Source organism: Pogoniulus pusillus, chromosome 16, assembly GCF_015220805.1.
Source record: "Pogoniulus pusillus isolate bPogPus1 chromosome 16, bPogPus1.pri, whole genome shotgun sequence".
In the NCBI taxonomy this organism is placed as follows: domain Eukaryota; kingdom Metazoa; phylum Chordata; class Aves; order Piciformes; family Lybiidae; genus Pogoniulus; species Pogoniulus pusillus.
The window spans coordinates 13,250,818-13,268,499 of record NC_087279.1 but is presented as its reverse complement, the minus strand read 5'-3'; the positions used below and the strand labels follow the sequence as shown (position 1 = coordinate 13,268,499).

General features: G+C 49.8%; 1 long non-coding RNA gene across 2 annotated transcripts; it reads left to right on the top strand.

Annotated features, from left to right (window-relative positions):
• The first annotated feature begins 5,843 nt into the window (after window positions 1–5,843).
• LOC135182458 (uncharacterized) lies at window positions 5,844–17,055 on the top strand. 2 transcript variants are annotated; one of them, XR_010305220.1, is made up of 5 exons: window positions 5,844–6,035; window positions 8,464–8,640; window positions 9,421–9,663; window positions 10,849–11,100; window positions 13,253–17,055. It is a non-coding gene; the product is annotated as an uncharacterized LOC135182458 (long non-coding RNA). The 2 variants fall into 2 exon arrangements; XR_010305219.1 differs by lacking the exon at window positions 8,464–8,640.
• The last annotated feature ends 627 nt before the right edge of the window (window positions 17,056–17,682 follow it).

The following is a 17,682-nucleotide window of genomic DNA, read 5'->3' as shown; positions in this document are numbered from 1 at the left end:
TTTTTTCTTCTGGGATTACACCATGCTTGTTTTCTAGGAGAAAATGAATGTCTGATGAAGATGCTCAGCAGATGTATGCTGCAGTCCCACGGGAGCTACACCTTCATCTGTTTGTCACAAGCTCCTTCTTGGCATCAATTCTAACCCATGGCATCTTTCAAGGGACAGAGAAGCAGTGGGCATGAGGTAAGGGGTTTTAATTAAACCAAACAAAGATATGCTTGCTGATTTGTTCCTCGTTAGAATGTGGTAGAGGCTGCTTTGTGACAATACTGGCTGGGAAAACGAGGAGAAGAGAGCTGCTGTATCTTCTTCTTGAGGGTAGTAGTGGGGAACCACTGCTGTCTCCTCATTCTGAGCACCTGCCAGTGGAGAGAAGCCTTAGCAGAAATTGATATCCTCTGAGTGAAATGGGGGAGTCCTGTTCTTGTCCCTGCTTGCCTGGGTAGGAAGCAGCACGATCCATACACCCCTCCTCCATCGCCTGAGCCAGCTGGTGAGTCATACCTCTGGTGTGCTCCTTGACAAGTTGTCCCTTGTTTGGCATGATGAGATGTGCTGTCCCCAGTTAGGTGTGGCAGCCAAGAGGTTGCTTTGTGTCACTGGGAGGCCAGACCTGAGCTGCGTGGTTTGCAGGAGGGTGGCGCAGGCAGAGGTGACTTGTTGCTGTGATGTTACTGGGGTGCTCTGTAAGACTGCTGGGAAGGGAGGAGGGGGTCTTAAGGTAAAGAGAGCAAAGCTGGCAGATGACTGTGCCATCTATGTGTAACCTTGTCTAAGCCTATTTATACAAATCATGTGAAACCCAAATTAGAATTTCATCCATCTGCTGTGCCGTGCTGTAAGTTGCTCTTCCATTGGCACAGCAAGCCAAGAAAATGCTCTTAACTCTGTAAGGTCTGCTTCAAGAGTGAGGAAGGTTTGTACACAGGCCTCAGAGTTGATAGCAAGACTGAGATGCTGCACATTGCAGTGTCCTGCAAGGCTGCAGAACGTGTTGTCTCCAGATCTTCCAGCAGACAGCAGTATCTTGGCATCAAGGGCAAGGCAGGAAGAGATGTGGGTGTTCACTGAGAAGTCTACAAGACTCCCCACTGTGTGGGGGATGTCAGGGGCTCATTTCTGCCTTGTGAATGACAACTGTGGCTGAAAGCATTGGGCAAGACCACCTCTGCCTGGCTCCTCACCCCAAAGCCTGTGCCCTTGGACTGGGGTGAGCTTGCAGTGGTTTAGCAGAGTCCCTGTGCTCTCTGCTCGTACCAAAGCTGGACTTCACAGTCTTTTCCTGCAGGGGACAGCTACCCATTTGCTTTGCAGATGCTCCATGTGCTGCTTGGGGTGGCTCCTTGGTGTAGTTTCACCAGGGGCAAATGTGGGCACAGGCCTTCACCTGCCTTCATTCCACTTGCTGCTCATCTGGGAGCTCTGCAGGAGCATCCCACGCGTGGATGACTCGGCCAGCTGGACACTGCCCTGGCAGCCAGCATGGGGCTGGCCCCACTGCCACAGCAGAGATTTCTAGGGAGCACATCTGCCTGCACACACAGGAGGTCCCTGATGAAGATGAAGATGGTGACTCACCAAAGGCTCTCTTGGCCTCTCCACCCAGCACTGTTGCGATGTGACTTTTTTGGCATTTGGTACTTTTCCTGTAATTAAAAATTAAACCCTTTTGTTGTTGTTGTTTTTTGGTTTGGTTTTCTTTTTTTTCCCTCTCACTGAGGATTTCAGTGAACAGTTTGGGGCAAAACAAGTGAAGATGACACTGTGGAGGAACAGTTGGTCAAGTTTGTGAGATACGGAGCCAGATCTAAATACAGCACAGCCTCGCTGGTACAGAGCAGAAGGAAGGCAGCATATGTGTCTGAGCAGTTGGATTGCTGCATGCTCTGTTAGATTTCCTTAACATCAAGTACATCTCTTCCCTTTTCCTTTCCTTTTCAGCAAAAGAAGGAGCAGATGCTCACCAAAAACATCTCTGAATGGAAATAGGGAAGGTTTGCAAGGAGCTGATGGGTCTTCCATGTCCCCACTGGCTCAGCAGGCAGGTAGAAGCAGATGTGTCTGGACGAGATGCTCCTCTGCAAGGATGTAAAGAGAAGGCAGCTGCCATGTCCAGCCACTCTCCTTGCTGCTGATGCCCCTGCTGATGCCCACACCAAAATCTGGCCTGGCAAAAGGCCTTTTTACCAGGTGACCTCCGTGCTGCTGCCAAGTGTTTGGTATTGATGGGAAAGCTGTTTTGGGCCGTGCACCCTGTAAAGACCTGCAGGAGGAAAGAGGGCACTGGTGCTTGTCTGGAAATGCTGCACACCATCAGCCTTCCAGCTGGGCGTCTGCACATCATGCACAAGATGTCATTCCCAGGTGTTCTTGACTGTGCACTCAATCTGAGCATCTCCTCCAAAGTCTCAGGCTGCTTTGTTGGCACAGAAGAGGTCTTCCTGTGATAGTTTCTCTTGGGAAGTGTATCCTCACACCTCACTGGTCACATCAAGTTTTTGAGCTCCTTTGTGTGATAAAAGCCCCTGCAGAATCAGAATATCCTTGGGATGTGTTCACCACTGGAGGAAACTGAATGTGAATTTCACTCTTCTCTGGCTAGTGGTGGAGAGAGCCAGAGGCCAGCTCACACTGGGGAAACAATGTACTGCTGGATGCCTACTGCTGCATGCCTGCTGCTGGCTCCTCACGTGGCTCCTGACTGTCCTGGAGGACAATCAGCAACCCCTGTGATGAGGAGCTGAAGCTTTATTTTGTATGGGATGCTCTTGCTGGGTTCTCACACACCTGGAGAAAGGCAGACAGTTGCAGAGGGGAAGCCAAAGGCAAGACCATTGCAAGCAGCTTCAGTTGGTATTTGATTCTTAAACCACTTACAGGGTTGGTTGTGGAGCCTTTTCTGTCCCTGCAGAAGATGTAGAGATTTGACTGTGAGGGCATGTGTCAGTCTTGCATCACTGCATTTGGCCATTTAAACCCTCATAGCTTTGCAGCAAGAAGGGCTGGCATGGCTGAGCTGGGAAGAGTTTGTCACAGATACAGTGGGCAAGTGACTTGTCTGACCATCGCCAGCAAGAGCAGAGCCATTCAGATGAAGAAGGGGAAGGAACAAGCATGGTGTCCTGAACCTGAAGAAGACAGGAGTTGAAGGTGAAGCACCTTGGAGTGGGCACCTGCTCTGTGATTATTGCTGCTGCTGAACCTCTACCCCTGCAAATTGCTCACCACATCTCAGAAGTATCACAGTATCACAGTAATGCAAGGAATGACCAGCACTGTTATGGGCAATATCTGACTTGGAATTTCTTTAGCTATTCAGCTTTGATCACCCCAGAATCCTCTGCAGAAGCTAGGGATGATCTCCTTAGCCTGCTGTGCAAGCACCACAGCACCCTTCCAGCCCCCCTGGGCTGGAACACACAGCCAGACCAGGGTGTTATGGAGAATGTGGCCTTCAACAAAACATTGGTATTCACAGCAAATAACATATGGGTTTCCTCTTGGCATGGTTGCCTCAGTCAGTTATTTAATCTGTGTTTTAGCTCAGAGACACCAAAGTCCTCAGCACAGGAGAAAGAGCTGTGGGGAAAGAATGAAACAAAGGTTCTGGAGCACAGGTTGCACTGCCTGGTGTGCTGCAGCAATGCCAGCTGCCTTGGAGTAGCACCCCAGTTTGCTTTCAGCTATTTCTTCTGCCCTTTGAAGACTTGTGTGGAAATGACTGAGAAACAAAGTGCCCGGCCTACTGCTGCAGGAGTGAAAGGCTGTTGGCAGAGTGTTGCTTGAATGAAGAGGCTGGGGACTGTGCTTGACTTTCTACCTTTACTTCCAGGGAAAGCAGGTGGAAAAGGTCCTGGTTTGGTTGTCTGCTGCTGAGCTAGTTCTTAACACCAAGCATGTGAGTGAAAAAAAATGATTAAACAGATGCTTAAGAGCTTTAGTCACATCAAATGGAAGTGGTCAAAGCGTAAGGAGATGCTTCAAATGCTCTTTTTTGAGTGCTGAGTCTCATTTCAAGGGGCAGAAACAGAGAGACACAGAAGCAGAATATTTTGCCACTCAAAACTGCCATTTGTTTTGTGGTTTTGCTTAATCCAGTTTTATGAGCAGGCTTTTAATTCAGTTTCACTCAGTTTCTTTTCTCCCCTGGCTCTCCCTGTGCGATGCAAGCCCATTTGTGTCTAGGTTACTGGCAACCAGCATACCCAGCTCTAGCCAAGCATGTATTAAAATAAAGCTGCAATCTGCTGAGAAACAGGTTTTAAGATGGAAACAAATAATTAGAAACACACAAATTAGTGTGTGTCTGACAACAGGTTGGCCTCTGCACAGATTGAAACATAGCTGTAAAGGAGGATGCAAGGGATTCAAACTGGAGGTGGTGGCTGAGTGTTGACTTTAATGGGTCAGCTGGAAAAGATGTGGGGAAGGAGCAAACCCAGGTGGCTTTGGCTTGGGCTGAACACCCAGAACTGAGATGAAACAGCAGCTTTTGGGGGCTTTGTGTAACTCATGGCTTTTCAAGGAGCAAGGCGTTGGATGAAGCATGAGCTTCTGGCAGGTGTTCCAAGTGCTGCTGCTGAAGCACCCTGCCCCTGGGGCTGATCCTTCCTCTCTGCTTGCAGTGACGCCTATTTACTGGGCAGCTGTGGTGCACCAGCAAGCTGCTTTGGTGGGGAAGGCATGGAGGCACTCTCTGTGGCTTTGTACCTTTGCTGCTGGGTTGTTTATGTCTACAGGCTCTAGCAGACTGGCAATGACCTGGGGCCAGGCTGCCTCTCTGGAGCAAGCTGTGACCATGTCCCTTGGCTGGGCAATGGGCAGCAGGTCCCGTGGAGAACTTTCCAGCAGGTATGGAGAGCAAACTGATTAACCACTCTTTCTCTCCTTCACAGGGGTACCTCACAGCTGCGACTGCAGTGCGCCTGTTCCTGTGTGCAGCCACGGCACTCCAGCATCATGGGCTGCTCTGCACCCCTTGTTATGGAAATTGCCTTAGAGACAGTTGCTCCAGCAAACGTTTTTAAAAGTGAGCAAGCCGTGCAGCAGGAAAAGCTCTCCAAGGGCCAGAATAGCACCTTCCAGGCTCCCAGTGCTGCCCCTTCCTCCAGCAGCACAGTGGAGCCTTGCTGGCACTCTGCTGCAGGTGGAGTTGAGGGTGTTTCTTTGCCTGGTAAGGCAGAAAGAAAGAGCCTCTGCGGGAGCAGCCCCTTCTGCGTCAGTCTCCAAGGAAACCCCACACGACACACACCCAGAGTTTGGGCAGGGGCTCACGTGTTCCAGACTTGTGCCTGAATCACACATCCGTGCTTCCATCTGCCAGTGGCATTTTGCTAGTACAGACAGCCCTGCTTAGGCAAAGCGTGAGGCTGTCCTACCTCTAGCTGCTGCTTTACCTCAGAGATGCTGGCGGTTGGATGGGCATGAAGAAGAGATGTCCTCCTCTGAGCTTGAGTGAAACTGGCCCTATCTCTGTTTCGAATGCACATTCCTCACTGTTGAGTTGGAAAGGAGAAGCCTTTTAATGCTCCCACACCTCCCAGGTTTTCAAGAGCAAGCTTGGTGGTTACAGGCAAGCTTAGGTAGCAGGTGCTTCCAGGTCTGCTGCCACCGGCCTGGTTTCAGTGCCCAGGCTGCTGGGGAAGATGGGCTGCCCCTACCTGCTACCTGGTGGCAGGAGTAGTGGAGAAGGGCAAGCAGATTTCTAGCGGGAGGTTTCCACAACACCCCAGGTAAGGGCTGCCCAGCCACGCAGGTAGCTTCCCTGCTCGCCTTGCATTTGCAATGCGATTCCCAGCCCTGTCATCTCAGTTTTGACCAAAAAGTTGGCTAATCATACACAGGCAAGGTTTGCTTCTTTCAGGCTTTGCAGTGCTTATCGTTGCAGCCTGCTGTGGAGCAGGGCCAGACCTCCCTCCTGTGTCCAGGAGCTTCATGCAGCATCAGCTGCCGAAAGGGAAAAGTGTGGATCCAGTGACCTTTGTTTGTGTAACTGCTGCCCAGAGTCCCTGCTTGACATTTGAGAAGCAAACGTAAGTGCTGGGCAGGGGAGGGGTGCACATGATGGTGGCGGGGAGGGGGTGCTAGGCAAAGCCAACAAACCTCATCTTTGCTGGAGGAGTGCCATGCTAAGCTGCGGCCTGTCCTTTCTGGAAGTCAAGGTTGATACCACTGTATCCTGCCAGGGATCAAAGACAAAAAACCCACCTCTAGCTCCTCACTGATCAGGCAGAGAGTTGGGCCATAATCTGCCTATTCCCCAAACCATTTGCTGCCCACAGCAGCAGAGCTGGAGCACGGCAGAGCGTTCAGCTCTGAGGGGTGGTGTGCCAGTTGCTGCCAGTGCTATGGAGTAGGGTGAGAGACATCTCACAGGCTGGAGCCTGGAAGGGTCCTTGCCATCAAAATGGGAGTCACAAGGTGCTGCTAAACAGCTTGGCCGATCCTGGCCTCCATGGTCCTCATGCTTTGGCCTTGGCTTTTTGTTTTGTTTTGTTTGATAGGGGAAAAAATGGGGGAGGGGGGTGTAATATAAAGAAAGCTTTTAATGTTTTCCTGAGCCATTTAAACTTATTTTACCTCCATAACTGCTTTATGTGCTACAGTTGTAATGGCTGGAAGCTCCCTTTTCTTTTGTTTTGTTTGTTTTTAATGTGAAAACTGAGATTTCTGGGGCAGCTTGGCCACAGGAATGGACTGTCCTGGGCCATGCCTGGCCGTGGAAGTCACTTCCTCACTGAACACCTGGCCGCTTTAGTGACAGATAGGAGGGAAGTGCACCTCAACACGTATCCCGAGCTTGAAAAAGAAAACGTAGAAGGGAGCAAAATCCACAAGTAGGCCATGAAAACAGGGTTTGTGAGCATCTGAGATCCGCTCCTAATTACTAGCAGTTCCCATCCCAGAAATCAAACCATTCAGCAAGAGTTAATCGTCTTTGCTCGTCCATACAATGCACTTCAAGAGAGAATGAGTCAGCCTCATTGAAATGTCTGATGTTATGAAATCCAGTGTGACTGATGTAACAGACCCGGCTGCGCTCTCCAGATTGGCCGGGAGCGCCGACAGCGGAGCGCAGCCTGGGTGCAAGTCCACTTCACTGAGTTCTGCTTATTTGTACCCAGCGTGGATTTCACCTTTAGTTACCAAAACAGACTCGCAGCAAAGGGCCCAAGAAGGGTAGGGGTGGTAGGGCAGGAGATGAAACCGCAGTGGCCCTCGCCCTCTGGTGTGGAGCTGCCCACCCCCACGTTTGGGACCCCGCAAAGCGATTCTGTAAGGAGGCCTTGATCGTGTGAGTACTTTGGCACACCTTTAACTCACAGCTCTGCTGGGGTGCCTGGGACCAGCGCTTTGGTGGCATCGCTCCACCCCCTTAACCGCTGGCGGGCCCAGGGATTTAGCCTTCATTTCTTGGTTCTGAGAGGAACGTAGGTTGGATTCAGCATTAAGATTCTGCCTTGATATCAGCTGTTGCCTCTTAAACAAAATGTTGTTACCTGCAAGCCTTTCCTTGTAGCGCTGGGAGCAGTTTGCTTGGCGTACTTTGTTTAAATGTCACCCTACGAGTTACGGGAAAGTCATTGCAATATTTAAAGGCACAGGCTGCAAGTCTAATGTTATTTTGAAATACTGAGCCAGCATTGCAGCTGATGCAACAGATAACAGCTCAGCCTGGCACCCCCGGTTCCTCTCCCAGTTCATTAAGTTAATAATTTGCATTTCCAAGACTTTTCACCCAACTGATCTGGGCTCTGAGGCTTCTTTTTCAGCCAGATTTCTTCTCTCTTTGAGATCTTGCAGCCCCTCTAGGATGGGTGTGAGGCCCTCCATAGGCTTCTCTCCCATCCATCCACTTTGGCTGCCCTTCTGGGGCATCTGCCCAACAATGTAAACCCTGGGAGAAATAACATCAGAAATGCCAGGTCCCAGCAGAAAAGACAGCAGTGTTCTCTATTTGATGTTTTCCAGCTAGAGAAGATCTCCCTCCCAACACAACCTTTTCATCTCTCATTATCATTATGTATAGCTTAAAAAAAAAGCACCTTTTCTAGCACACTGGTCATGCTGCTGAGGAGCTGCTCCTCCGCTGCCTCCTTCCCTCGCTCGGATGGAAAGCTACAGGTAATGCTGGGCAGTAAACGAAAGGCTTCCCAAGGGGGAATAAGGTAAATCAGCAAATGAAAGGCTGAATCTCAAAAGCAAAATGGCTGAAGATGTCTCCAGGAAAACACGGTGATGAAATCCTCGGAAATTACCTTACAAGCTGTTGGAAATTACCTTCTGACTCAACTGGCTTAGTGTGTCTGGTGTCACTTTGCTAATAGCTTTTACCTGACCTGAATACTCTTGGTTTTCAAGGAAACAACATTCCCTGTGGGAAATGCCACCACCCAGGACCAAGCCTGCCCTGGCTTTCCTAAGAAAGCTTGTGTTAGGTGGATGCTGTGCTTTTTCCAGCTCCTGGGAGCAGCCTACCCTGATGAGCTGTGCCCCTACCGCCACGTCCTCATGGCCAGCTGGTTTGTGTGGCTGGGGCTGACTTGCTGCGTGCTGAGCTGCATGGGTCACCCAGAGCCTCTTCGCCTTTGATCTGACACCTCTGCATGCCGTCTCAGATGGGTCTCCTAAGACAAGGTCCAAGCTGCCTTTCAATCATGCTGCTTGCATCTCCCTGGAGCGTGCATCTTGCCTGCCCCTCTCCCTCCAGAGATGAGTCTGGCTTCTTACGCAAAGCCGATGACTCATTCCCCAGGATGTGTTTGCCTAAAAGTTGCCTGGTCACCTCTTTTCTCTGATGGCTGCTGCCTCACTTTGCAAACAGAGAGTGAAGAAGCAGTGACACAGGCACAGGGCATGTGCGTGCTGAAATGGCACAAGCTGCTTGCAGGATCCCCCTTTCCTTGTGCCCACCCCGTTGTGCTCAGTGGTCAGACGTGAAGAAGTGTATATCTCAAAGCCTGCTCTTTTCTCCTTGCTCTACTACTGGGACTGTTACGTGAAGGGAGCTCTCCCTGCTCCTCTGCTTTCACATGTGCTGGAGCCATCCCACCTCCAACGGCTGCCTGTGAAAGCCAGGCTCTTAATAGAGCTGACAGTTTCTTTCGGGTTCCCTTTGGCCTCTCCAAGCCGTGCTTGAGCAAGCTCCAGACCCTTGAGAACCTTTCAGAGATGATGCTGTCAGCAGGGCATGGTGATTCACACCATGGCTGGAGTGGGGCAAGGGCCTTTGATGTCCAGTTGTGCACTGTTTCCTTTCACAGATACCATCCAATTTGCTAAGATGATAATTTGGGCTGAGGGTCCAGCAGAGCTTCCCAGGCTTCCTGTTGTGAGATAGATTAATTGCTTGCTGCTGCATTGAGTGGCCTACAGGACATCTGAGTAAATTTTGGTGTCTTCCTTCTCAACCTACAGCACAGCAAGGAATTGAAGGAACCGTGGGACCAGATGCTGCAAAGCCAGGCACAGGAGCAGCAGGAGCTGCAGCCAGGACACCCTTGCTGTGGTTCAACAGGCACTGCAAGATAGACACACGATGGGCAGAGAGGAGCTTTGTGAAATCCAACAAAGGGAACTATGAACTCCTGCCTCTGGAAAGGAATAACCCCATGCACCAGTACACATTGGAGGCCAACCAGCTGGAAAGCAACTTTGCAGGTAAAGACCTGGGGGTCCTGGTGGACAACAAGTTGACCATGAGCCAGCAATGCACTCTCACAGCCGGCAACATCATGGCCTGCATTAGCAAGAGTGTTGCCAGCAGGACAAGGGAGAAAAAGCACTGCTGCTATTAGTGGATGGTTCAGGTATTTCTTGCCAACTCTTAGGTCCATCAAAGTGCTACATGAAGGAGCTTTAACTCTGTTTCAGGGGCTGTGAAGCAAGACACAGACTAAGGGAAGAGAGCTGCCCAGCATCACACAATGAGAGTAGTGTTGAGTTGGGAAGGGACCAGTCTCTTCCCTGAGACTTGGTTCAGTTCACTCTGTGCTGGGCCATGTTCTTGCAGGTCATACATGGCTATCCAAAAACTGTGAGTGTGCCCCAGTGTCAGATATGCTGGAGTAGTGGCCAGCAGGGGTTGCTGAGCAAGGTCACAGAAATCTGGAGTTCTGTTAAGTACAGGTTTTAAAAAGCAAATGAGAAAGAGGTTGTCCTGAGAGACACTTTGTGTTCAAAATAAAACTTTGTTTCCTGGAAACTCGACTTTTTGGGGGAAAACAGCAGGCTTCAGATGAGCATCACTGACACTGGGAGGAAAAACAGAAGTAGTTTTCCAGTGCTCTGAAAGGGGAACCAGCCCCTTGCTCCCAAAATGCTTCACGGAAATGGCTCCTTGGGTTTCGTTCAGTTTATTTTAATCACAATGAGGAGTTGCAAAAGCAGAGGATTTGGTGCAAGAAAAACAACAACAAACAAAACCAACCAGGAACTGGAACATCTTTATGCCTGGCCAGCAAAACTTCTCAATGAAAAAACAGAGTTGCTACAGCACAGGTGGGGAGACACTGAAGCAAGGCTAGAGCCTGGGTTACCCATCCAGCTACCAGATACACCCAAACCAGAACAGCTATGTGAATGAGAAGCAGCACTGGGGGCATGAGGACATGCACTAGCTGGCAGACCTGCCCCACTCAATTGGGCTGAAAGGATATGAACAATAATTGACTTCAAAGCCACCCATGGGGAGAAGTGGCAGCAGAGTGCAACCTCCTTCCCCAGTATCTCCCCCTCTGCTAAGGGCTTAATTGGTGCAGTTTGGGATTTTGCTGATAGGCAGGGATTCAGTGCTTTGCCATGTTGCTGAGTCTGCCTGTGATCTTCTCCCTGTGTGAATCCCAGATAGGGCTGCAAAGACCACTGAGAGTGCCTCGGATCTGCCACAGCAGAGCTGGCCCGGGCTGCTTCACCCCCTCAGCAGTGGGAGAAGTCCTGGCAGGGTCTGCATTTCAGAGGAGCACCCAGAAACGTGGCAGAACTACACTGAGGAGCAGTGACTGCTTCCATCCAGCTGGAGAGAGAAGCCTGTCTTCGTATTTGGTGGTCTTGCTTGAAATCAGACCCAGCAACGTGATGAGGAGGAAGAGTTGGAAGGTTGGTGAGCCAAAGCCTGGCAAAGTCATCTTGTCTTCTCTCAGCTCCTCTCACCTTCTTCCACCAGAGGATGAAGCTGAGAGCTGGAGGGGCCATGCAGTACCTTCCCTGGAAGGCTCTGCACCCTTCCCAGGTTTTCCCCATTCACTTGTTTACCCTTCTCCAAGCCAGTATCCCAGCAGCAGGTTGGGAGGAGCAGGCGAGGGACACAAAACTCACACCCTGGCTCTTATGGGTGGAATCTGTGCCCACTCTACACTTTTACAGCCCTCCCTGGTGGGTGGCAAAGCAGCTTTCACAATTGTTCCCTGAGACAGGCCTGCACCAGGAAGCTTCACCACTTAGCCTCCTTGAAAAGGAAGTATTCCTCTGCAGGAAATTGGTTCTTGAAAGCAGGCTGGCTGCCTGGGAGGGACTGCTGGGGAACTGACGTGTATGTGGGGCTGAGGATGCTGAGGCTGGAGCCAGCGAGGTGGTGACGGTGATGTGAGCAGATCAGAGAGGAGGTGCTCAGATAGCACCAACAGGTCCTGCACTGGCTGCCTTGGGCCATTCCTCTCCTCTGATCTTTTTCTAAGGCTGAAGAGTGCTTTTCTTTTGGCATAGAGAAGGAGGAACCATTATAAATGGGGTATGTAGATTCGTGTTCAGCACACACTGTCTGCTTTGTGTCCATGCACAGAAGTCTTGAGAGTAGATGTTGTTGGCTTTTGAAGTGCCATAAATATCCTGTTCTCCTCCATCATTGCACTGACAGACCCAGCTCAGGCCTGCCAAAGGGAGCAGTGGAGCTGCCCACCTCCTCTAATGCTCTGCAGAGGAGAATCTGTTCTAGCTGGGGATGTCCCTGCTGACTGCAGGGAGCAGTGGAGGGTTGGATTAGATGACCTTTGGAAGTGCCTTCCATCCCAGATTGTTCTATGATTCTATTTTGTGAGGGCAGTGGCACATGGCTCCCATACCTGCTCACTTGAAGACCGCTGCTCAAAGGATAAATTCTCTTATATATTCTCCAGTCCTTCCTTCAGAAGGAGCCTGGAACCCAGGAAGTGGAATCTGGGAAGAAAGAAAGTAGTCATTGCTCAGCAATGTTCTCTCAGTTTAAATTGAGCTGTCCTCACTGGGAGATGGAGCCCATGGGGGCTGTTGGCTTGTGCTTAAACATGAGCCCCTCTTTCTTTCCTGGGTTTCATAGAAACTGTGAGGACCTCCTGAGTTTTCATGTAACCAACTGTCCTGGCCAAAGCAGTGTGAGAAAAGCTGAGCCAATACTGCCCATTGCTTTTGTCTCTGAGGACTGGAATGTTTTGCACTCAGGTGGAAGCAGAGCCCTTTCCATGAAAATGGAACGCTGAAGGTGGAGCCAGACCTTTTTTGAGATGCTGAGTGAAAAGATGAGAGGCAATGGGAAAAAATAGAACCATAGGATGTGACGTGCTCCACAAAGGTTGCTTCTTGAGGTGGTTCTTCCACAGTCTACATATACCTGCCTTTGCTGGGGCAGCAGCAGGGAAGATGCTTGCCAGGGCTCAGCATCCTTGCAGGATGGAGCCCACCAGAGATTCTGTCCTGAAGCGGGGCTGTATTAGGGAGGGCGAATCTGTTCCCACCACTGAGCTAAGTGCCTGCAGGGTCAGAGCTCATGTCCACGGGGCTGGCTTGCAGCAGAAAGGAGAACTGTGCGCTTAGATCCTCTGGCTGAGCTTTTGTGTGCGAGGTGCTTCACCAGGCCAAAGTCATCTGACATTCTTCTCGGGGGTGGGTGAAGCTGAAGCTAATGAATCCAGATTAAGCAGTGCGGAGGCTGGGGAGCTAGGTTTCTGCTGAATATATATGAAGACAAATGTAAATTCTAAACTTTCTAGGGAGTATTTTTACCCTGGCTCAGTGTTAACATTGATAAAAATAGTCACAAATTAGTGCAGGAGTAGAAAGCAAAATTGGGTCTCTCTCTCTTTTTTTTTCCCCTTTCTGTTAAAACCCTGCATCCATTTCTCTACCAAGAGTTAACCTCTTACACACATTAATGAAACATGGGGTAAACCATCAACAAGTGCCCTTCCCTGACAAAATAACTCCTACCTCAAATAGGTAATTAGGAAAGAAAGTCAAAGTCAAAGAAAATCTTTTTCATTATTTTCTTTTTTGACAGACAAGAGTGATTCAATCCAGGAGATTCACACTGCAAGAGGATGTTAACGTCACGGCACCCCACCTGCCTGGTTCCCTAGCACCCACTTGCTTGCAAAGGTGATGAGGGAGACACCAGCTTCATTTTACAGGTGGGAATTTGTGCAGTAATATAAAATCATGGTTTTGCTCAATGTCACAAAGCAAATCAGAAGCTACCCTGGGAGCCCAGGTGATCTGAACAAGTTCCCAGATGAAATACTGGTTGAACTGCCAGATCATCATTAAACTGCCAGAAAGGAGCATCTTCTCTTGGTATTGATAGATATTTGACTGCATGCACCTGAAACAGATGAAGACACCTGCTAGAAGGAGTTTGATAGCTTTACAGACTGGTATCTGTGCCATGAATCATACCTGATACTTGTTATTAGATGTTACAAACAGCTGACTGAGCAATCAGAGATGAGTCTTATGGAAGTCTACCTGCTACAGCCCAGAGTTATTGGGGAAAGGGCTGCTTGGACAGCTGAGAGTGGAAGGAAAATCCTTTTGAAGTTCAATGTTAAAAACAACAACAACCAAAACGAAACACTGGGGGGGGGGAAAAAAAGAGAAAACACCCAAAGGCAGCAGTTAATTTTAAAGAAGAAAATGTGGTTTAATTTCTTGCTAGCTTCTGATTGCCAATGCTTTTTCTTTAGTCTTCAAATCCTTGGAGACCCTAACCCTCACCTGAGCTATACCGTGAGTTTCCTCTCCCTTCTGCCCTTTACTCAGACTTTGGCTGCTCCTTCGGCTCAAAGTAGTCTGTCACATCATTGGAAGCAATGCCATCACAGAGGCTAAGTCAGGACCTGGAGTGAGTTTCAGGTAGACATCTGCTGACATTTGTGTTGTGTTCTGCCATGACTCACAGACTTTGTTTCTGAAAGACAAGATGAAGTCCCAGGTGGAAAAGAGATATGGAAACACAGCCTGTGGGTTCTGCAGCCAGAGAACCTGGTAAAAGAGAGGTGATGGCAGTGGAAATGAGGAACTCAAGATAACAGCCTCATCAGCATGATGAAACAGATAAGGACAAAAGCAGTCTGAAGACAAGCCAGCAAGATGTGGCTGTGGGCATGGGGAAGTTGCTTTTCACTATGTTGGGCACCAAGTAGAAAAGCTGTTGGAGGAGAGAGTCTTTTTGCAGTAGAATAAAACCAGAAAGATGCACTGAACTCAGCTGAGACCAGTTGTGGTGGCATGGCCCAGAGATGTGGCAAACCACGTGTAGAGCAGTTATCACTTTGTGCTGTCCTTGTCAGCATTTGTGCTGTGCTTGTCACAAGTCTAAAGGACTATTTAGATTTGAGCTGAAGGCTGCTCCTTTCTGGACATGTGCTGATCTTCTACCTGTCAGTAAAGCCACATACATGATGAGGCAAACACCAAGATCCTTGGCCCCCCAACAGCCCCACTGCGCTAGAGGAGGTTTTTGGTGCACAGCATCCTGGCCCCAGCCTGCATGCCTTATTTCAGGGCATGAGGTGAGACTGAAGTGCCTTTCTCTGGGAGTGGATTTGAGTAGGATACCAATAGCTCTTTGCAGAGCAGAGATTTCTTCTTTCATGGAAGGAACCCTTCTGCAGAGAAGGCAGTTCAAGGGAGACTTTACTGCTGGGCCTATAAACAAAGATGAGGACAATCATTTTATCAGGGTCTAATGTGACAGGACAAGGGGTAAAGATTTTGGACTGAAGAAGGGGACATATAAGGATGATATTTTTTACAATGAGGATGGTAATACACTGGCACAGATTGCCCAGAGAAGTGGTGGATGCTCCATCCCTAGAAATTTACAAAGCCAGCTTGGATGGGGCTTTGAGCAAACTGATCTAGTTGAGGGTGTCCCTGCACACTGCAGAGGCATTGGACTAGATGAGCTGTAAAGGCCACTTCCAATTCAAACCTTTCTGTGCTTCTGTGGATAGCATCGCAGGGTACTGCGGGGAGGATGCAGAGTCTGGCAGAGGGAGCCCGGCGCTGGGAGGCTGAGCTCGGGCTGGTTTTGACTGAGGTGCACTTTGGAGCGGCTGACTCCAGAGGGCAGCACGGCGACAGGTTGGCACCCGCTGCTGCCAGCCCTGCCTGTGTCTGCCTGCTGCGTGCCGGGAGGAATTCACCTGGCCCCGTACGCCTGAGGACCCGGAGATGGGAGAAGTGAGAGGAGCCTCTTCCAATGTCCCTCAGTTCCTGGCTAGGCAGACAGAGGACGCCGTACGAGTGTTAGGTGAAATTACTTCAGCCTTCGTCGGGGCAAAATCTGGTCTTGCCTTGGCATCTGATGAGCCCGGAGCCCGTCCTGAAACTTCTGTGGTTGCTAATGAGACCACAAAATGGAGATGCAGCATTTCTCGGTTGGTTTCGGAGCACCGCACGCCGGCGGTTACACCTGCCTCCCTCGCACCGCCGCAGAGCAGCCGGGGAGTCCCCACAAGACGTTCGGTACACCAAGGGCTTTAGACCAGATGTAAGCTCTTTGCACAGCCTGCTGCTGTTCCCCTTTGCGAACTGAAGGTGCTTTGATAAACATACTGAAAGGTCAGCTATTTTCACTCTGACTGTGGCTTGCATAAGAACCTCAACATCCTCTGCTGCAAGAGCCGTGTTAGTAACTTCCTACTGCAACACTGAATCACAATAGCTTCCCACAGCAACCAGCGGTTAAAAATAAACCGGGCAAGGGGAAGTGGACAGCTTCTGCTGTTCCGCTTTCTCGGGCACACTTGAGTCACACACAAAAAAGTGATGTAGAACAAGCCTTTTATTTTGCTGATGCCGATGAAATCCATGAACAGTTCTGAGCGCGGTCCCGCTGAAATCCTGGAGGGTTTTGCAACGGGATGTTCTTTGTGCCCGAAGTTAAGCCTGTGCTCGAGTGCTGCTTTGAGTCTTATGAATTAATCTAAAAGGAGACAGGGATCCCAACGCAGCTGAGTGCTGCTTTTGTACTAAAGATGAAGGAAAATGGCCTCCTTGGGATACTTTCTGTGTCAAGGGTATATAAAAGACCACTGGAGAGACGAGAGCTCTGTTACAGCTGCAGTAGCAGCCCTTGGCTTTGAGAAAGATAGATCCTGACTGGGTGAAAAATGTCTTCAAATACAATCTGATTTACATTTTTTGCCTTGAGTTATTTGAAAAGCAGAGTTTTGAACAATAGTATATATTATATATTACAACCAGGACTCTGTGTACGAGTGTGCAGGGTGTTTTAAGGAACAATATTTTTCCTGTTACACAAGCTACAGCCCAGGTCTTGAAATTCAGCCAGCTGGGAAAAAAAACCTGTTGAGACCTAGTCAGGCCACTGAGCCTGGGAATGTCCTAGTGAGACGGATGCTGGCTCTTCCCTTTATAACACTATTTGCTGGTAAAGTTTATAGTAAAGCTAAAGAGCGCAGAAGATCAGGGGAAAAAAAAGGAATGGTGTATTTGTCCCAGACAAGGGAGGAAGAGCCATTCCTCTTCCCAGTCATGCCCATGGGAATTTTGAAAGCAAGGGCTCATAGAATAACTACGGTCAAAAGAGACCGCAGGAGGGCTCCAGTCAAAATTCCTGCTGAAAGATGGGTCAGCCCTGAGGTCATTCCAGGTTAGTCTAGGCTGTGCTAAATTGACTCTGGAAAACCAACACGGAAGGAGATTGCACAACCTCTCTGAGCAACTCATCAATGTTTGACTGCCTGCATGGTGAAAATAGACTGCAGTAGAAGTAGCTTATATGAAACGATGTTTTTAATGTCATCCTGCTCATTAAAAAGAGAAAGATCAAATCTATTTTGTAACAGGAACATTTTGTGTGAGGCACAGAAAACTTCTGGTACCAGAAGACTGATTCACATGCTGAGGCACATAAAAGATGGAAGGAAAGCAGAAGGATGCCTCCAGTTACATTCCTGTCTTGCAGTTTATATACTGCAGCACAAAAGGTTCGTATTTATAGCAGTGGTACCAATAGGGAAGATACTCTAAAAATAACTGAGGATACAAATGCAAAATAATCTATTTTGAAGTTCGTTCTGGGGAGGAAAGGGAATCCAGAAGCCTAACGAGTCTCAGTGAATTTTATTTTGGAACCTCGGTTCCAAAAAGCCTCGATTTTACTTTGCGTTCCTGTTGAGGACCAAGGTGTGGCCGGGCATGACCCCCCGCAAGCCACCGGCCCGAGGGCCGGGCCGCTTCGCTCTCGTCACTTTTTCTCAACCCTTTGTCTGAACTGGCGGAGCGGGCAAGGGGCGAGCAGCCCGGAGCGCCCCGGCGGGACGCGGCCGGCAGCGGCTCCGCACTCCGCCGGCTCCGCGGGCTCCGGCCCCCGCGCGCCGCCCCGCGCCCGGCCCCGCCCATGCCCATATTTGGGCCCAGCCGCTCGAGCCCTCCGCCCCTGGTGGCGCGGGGGGTGTGGCG